Raw genomic sequence first — 5,944 nt, forward strand, 5'->3', positions numbered from 1 at the left:
AGGACGTGCCTGCCATTCTTACTGTTATTTTAAGCATTTCTGGCACCTACACTGGTGAATGTTGCCCGACGTGGCACTGTTTACATGCAACTCCTCCACTTCCTCACCCTCTGCTCTTTCCTTAACCCACTCCAATCTGGTCTCCTCTTCTGCCACTTCACCTCTGACCTCCGTGTTGCTAAATCCACTGGACATCTTTCAGTGCACGCCCCACTTGATTTTTTTCCTCCACTCTTTGCTGTGTTTGCTCTTTTTGGCTTCTCTGTCTTTGCACCCCTTGTGCCTGCCTCGCTGCCCCTTTTTGGCTCCCCTTTCAGTTCCTCTACCTTTAACCACCCATTCAATGTTGTGTCTCTCATAGTTCTGTCTGGAAGCTGATTTTTTTTTCACTCTGCACCTGCCCTAAGCAACCTTATGCATTTCCAAGGCTTTAATCACCACGTCGGTGAAATGGATCCCTAAATATCTAGCCCAAGTCTTTCTTCTGAACTCCAGACTCATATATTCAACAGTCTTTGTCACATCTCCATGGGGATACTTCAAATATTCCTTAAACAGAATATGTCTAGAATTAAATGCATATTTTTTCTACCAAAACTGCAGCTTCAATCTTGATAGCCTTAAGAAATTTCATCACCACCCACATAATTTCTCAAGTCAATAATTTATGAGTCAGTTGTTATTTCTCTCCAACCTTGTATTCAATCAATCACCAAGTCCTAATAATTCAATGTCTTAAATAGCTCTCAAATATATCTCCTTCCATTCATTCCCCAATGACAGTATGCTAGTTTAAGCCATCATTATTTCTTGTCTCAGTATTTTAAAAATGTTTGTATCTATTGGGGGTTAGTTGTAGGAAATCGATATCACTTTACCTTTTAAGTGTAAACGGATTTAATATGGGAAATAAGGAGATTGTTTGCACGATCCTTGAAGGACTGGAAGGCTCTGGGCTAAGCTTCCTGGAATAACATCCAGAACAGCATCACAGAAAAGGCCCAGCAGGGGAACTGCTACCCTAGCAGAACAAGGCTTTTAAAAGCACAAGACAGATTATGAAATCCTCCTGAAAAGTCATTGGTGGTTTCCCATTGCTTGTTTTTTTTTTCTTTTTTCCTTTGTTTGTTTGTTTGTTTGAGACAGTATCTTGATCTGTTGCCCAGGCTGGTGTGCAGTGGCATGATTATAACAAACTGTAGCCTCAAACTCCTGACCTCAAGCAATCCTCCTGCCTTGGCCTCCCAAAGCACTGGGATTACAAGAGTGAGCCACTGCCCAGCCTTCTCATTACATTTCAAATATAATCCAAACTCCTCATCATGGCCTGCAAGTAGTGTTTATCATGTGCTTATGATGTGCCAGGCACTGTGCTAAGTGATTTTTGTGGATTCACTCATTCAATCCTCAGAATAACCTATGAGGCAGATAAATTATCCTAGTTTTTAGAGATGAGTCAGTTACGATTTAGGAAGGTTAAGTAACATTCCCAAGGCCACCCACCCAGGAGGCAAGGCCATCAGACTGCCTGACTCATAGCCCATGTGTATTTAGCACACTGCTCTCCCACTGTCTCCATCAAGACAGACCCTGGGAATATCTCCAGCCTCGCTTCTCATCAATGCCTCCCTCACTCCCTATTCTCTGCCAATGCCGGCCACCCTTAGTCATAGATATGCTCTGTCTTACCTCCAAGCTTTTGCACTTGGCTTCTTCTTCTTCTTCTCTGGAACATTCTTCCTCCTTTTTTTTCCCTAGCTCATGTCTGCTCATCCTTCAGGACAACTCAATCAAATTCCCCCTCCTCCAGGAAGCCTTTCTCCTGACCCCTTGGAAGTTGTAGAGTCTCCCAATTACCCCATCTAGGGGTAATTACCCCCACATCTACTCTCCCGCAGCACTTCACACACATGGAATTATCCCCTAAATCATCTAGTAATTCTTTAATGTGTGCCCTCCCCATAAAGCTGCATGGTGGTAGCCACTGTGCCTGCTGGGTCCATCTCTCTCCTGGGGACCCAGAATTCTGCCTGCCACAAAATGGGCATCCAATAAATATTTGCCAAGTAACTCACTGATAAGGGGAGAGAAATTTAAATAACTCATTATCTAAAAGAAGGATAATAAAAATAAAAACATCTTAACAAAAAGTGTGGGCAAACTCCCTTTGAAGAAAGAAAAGAGGAGTGATTAAGGGAAGGAAGGAAGGCCCACAAGACCTCAACCTCCTGAGTCCCTCCTGAGTGGGACTTCAGTGTGACCAGCTCCCTGTGCGTAACTTGGTTCTCACCCCATGCCCAGCCTGAAGCAGGGCTCAGATGTTCCACACACTCAAGAATTAGTCCCAGATCCACAATGGTATGTCATTAGATCCAAATATGCAGTGCTATATTTCCAGGAGGTTGGAAGTTTGTGTTTCATACCGTGTGGCCAAACTTGTGGTAAATACATCTTTAAACCTCACTGCTCTGTCCCCAAAGTCCTCTCTTGATGCCAGCCAACCCATCTCCTCTTCCTCCTCCAGAGTAGCCCTTCCACTCTGCAACCAAGACAGACCCAGCCTCCCTCCCACAGAGGCTGCCCATGTCTGTGTGTCCACCTTTCTCTCTTTGGATAAGGAGTATGGTTCACTCTTTCCTTCTCCAGGGCACATCCTCACACTCAGTCCCTGATCCACAACAAAGGCTCCTCCTTGGGATCCACATCCCTTTGTCGTCCAAAAGACCAAGATGGCTGAACAGAAAGGAGTGCTTTATTGGCAATATTGATTTGCAAGCACAGAAGACAAAGTCTCCAGTGTGGACCAAAGGTGCTCTCTCTTTGAAGAGGGCAATGTTGGGTTAGGTTTTATGCCTCACAGGGCTGGTATCATATATATTCAGCAGGTTTAAAGGAAAAGCTATGCATATTTATGAGGGGAGCTGAGCGCATGTGGATTGGGTAAACATGTATGTAACATACATCTCATGTTCACTTTGGAGCAGGGTTTTAGCATTAAAAGGAGCTGGAATTTGACTCTTTACGTCAAAAGGTGAACTATAGGATGCAAAGACAGTTTGTGTGCAGTCTCTATAAGCTGCCAAAACTGGCCTAAAATCTGCAGTAGCTTCTCAAAAGAGAATGTTTGGAAGGCTGGTCCTCTGTTCAGAGTTGTAATGGCCTGATAGCTCCCATTTGTAAGTTTTGTAAGGCTGTAGTATTTCTTACAGTAGGAATTTAAAAATGTACCATGGCAGGTGGGCCCTGAATTCTCAACCCGTAGGCACCTTTGCTTCCTTAACCTTAGGGCCCATCTTAGTTGACAAAGGGGTGTCTGTTTTGGTCTCTCAGATCACATCCAAGGAGGCATATTAAACCTGTGTAACTTTTGGTTTTAATAATCTTTTGTTCCCAGCCATTGCAGACTCCCACATCAAGAACCATGCCTGACAGACTCAGATCACAGTTTCTTCTAGGATGTAGGCATAATATGCCCCCTTCTGCTCTTCAGTGCTGAGTTATAATTCTCAGTGCCCTGGGAAATAGACTAAGAGGCTTCCAGAGAAAAAGTATGAGATGAAACAGCCTTTCCACCATAGTGAAGCATGGGAAAAAGTCAGGTGACAATGTCAGGCACGCATTGCCACATTCTCCCTCATCTGGTAGACACTTTCCTGAGATTGGCAGAAATATCCCAGCAGGTAAAGGAGAGTCAAGATCATTGTGAATCAGGGGGTTGGGCAGTAGCATGCTTCAGTGGGCATAGCCTGGGTAAAAACTATATTTACCTGGCCATATGCAAGGTGGCCCAGGGTGATGATGTGGCATCTCAGAGCAAAGTCAGATAGGAGACCTCATGGCGCCATTTCCGACTCCGTCAGGCCTGTATGTGGACTCCTAGGGGCCCAGAAGTTCCTACATGCTCCTGTGAAGATGACAGGTACAGAGAGGACAACTGGTGCAGCGGAGGCCTGGGTCAGGAGGAGGGGCCATCAGGGGTAGGACCTTGGCTGGGCATGGTGGCTCATGCCTATAATCCCAACACTTTGGGAGGCCGACATGGGCGAATCACCTGAGGTCAGGAATTCGAGACCAGCTTGGCCAACATGGTGAAACCCCATCTCTACTAAAAATACAAACATTATCTGGGCATGGTGGCGAGCACCTGTAACCCCAGCTATTCAGGAGACTGAGGCAAGAGAATCACTTGAACCCGGGAGGCAGAGGTTGCAGTGAGTCAAGATCTCACCACTGCACTCTAGCCTGGGCAACAAGAGCAAAACTCCGTCTCAAAATAAAAGGTGGGACCTTGACTGACCAGAGGCCAGTGACAGTGGTACCCAAGCAAATGGCAGTTCAGCCATTGGACCAGCTGAGCCAGCCAACAGCAAAGATGGGAGGAGGAGGACAGCATATGGACCAGGTGTCATGAGCCCCATGCCAGGAGGACTCAAAACTTTCCCCATATCCAGAAGTAAGGCAGAAGGAGGAGGAAAGAATCAATGGCTTTGAACTGACCAAATATTTACTCTATAGAGACTTGCTGTTTAAATGCTAGAGTTGGTGAAACTATGATTTGGCAAGTTTAACGTGCATTGCCTGCCCCCTATCTCATGCTCAGCAGAGACAGCTGAAGGCCTGTGAGGGTCTGGCAGACGCAGAGCAACTGGAGATGCTCAGAGAGACCCAGCCCTTCAGGAGCAAGGCACAAGTCATGGGGCTAAATCCCAACATCTACATAGCCTCAACCAGGATTCTGAGGGAGGCCATGATGGAGCACAGCTCCTACCTTGACCTGAATGATCTGGTTGTTAATGAAATGTCATGCCCCTTCAGATCTCCCAAGATTGTGGCTCGCTGTAGCTGGAAGGCTATTAAAAAGAAAAATCCCAACTCTATTTTGAAATCCGTATGATTATTTCTAGCAGTGAGGCCCCTATCCCAGGGGATCATGAGGAGGGAGTCAGCTGCTATTTTTCATGGAGAACAAAGCCCGCCGAAGACACCCAGCGGGCTGGGAGAAGAAGTATTTCACAAGGCCACCAGGCTACAGCCTGTCTGCACACAAATTAGAAGTGGCATTGAGTGAACGCAAAGACAGGATGAAGATCCCAGATATAGGCTTCGTTTCAACATGGTTGCAGTGGTCTCTGGTTGTGGTCTTCAAAAGATTGTGGGTGGTGGTAGGCAAGACAGAGAAAGACAGGAGCACTGTTAGGAAGGGCTGAGTTGTTTAAATGCTATGGTTGGTCTTGCAAAGTGATTGTTATCTCGAGGCCTAAATTCTGCTGATTCAATTGCTCTTATTTGGATTTTCAAATTATTCCTGACAAGATAATAAGTCTCTTTCAAAACATTAAATCGGATAAATCTCCCGGCTGGAGATCTCTTGTTCGATTTAATTTTCTGCAGATATTCTAAGAATCTAATGAGAAATCAAAATGAAAGGGCTTAATTGGAATCCTCTAATTCCCCAACACGAGGTCTCGTGTTAAAGAATGTGGAAGTAGACATGCAGTAAGATGTTGTTTTTTTTTTTTCTCTCTCTCTCTCTCTTTTTCTCTCTCTGGGTTTAGCTGAGTCCCCTCCTGACCTTTAGATGATCTTGTTAAATTTTCCAGTCTATAGAAGGCTGAGCATTAATTATAGAGCTTGATTTCTGCTTGTTTCTGTGGCCAATTTTAATACACTCCTCAGTTTTCTTTAGGTCTATTTAAGGCTGCATGTTGTGTCTTCAGCTGAGCTGTGTGGACATAGCAAATCAGATATCAGTTTTCAGAGCTGCTGTTCTGCAGAATGTGGAGGGTTGATAACTGAGCTTGTAAAGTCCCCTGGGAATTGGTTTGCCAAAATTGACTGCTTCTATTCTTAGGTGCTTTCCCAGATTAGTGACTTGGGCATCGTTTCCATCCATGCTAGGTAATAACCACTACCCTTTATTGAGCACTTACTATGTGCCAGCCAC

Source organism: Rhinopithecus roxellana, chromosome 20 (assembly GCF_007565055.1).
Source record: "Rhinopithecus roxellana isolate Shanxi Qingling chromosome 20, ASM756505v1, whole genome shotgun sequence".
NCBI classification, from domain to species: domain Eukaryota; kingdom Metazoa; phylum Chordata; class Mammalia; order Primates; family Cercopithecidae; genus Rhinopithecus; species Rhinopithecus roxellana.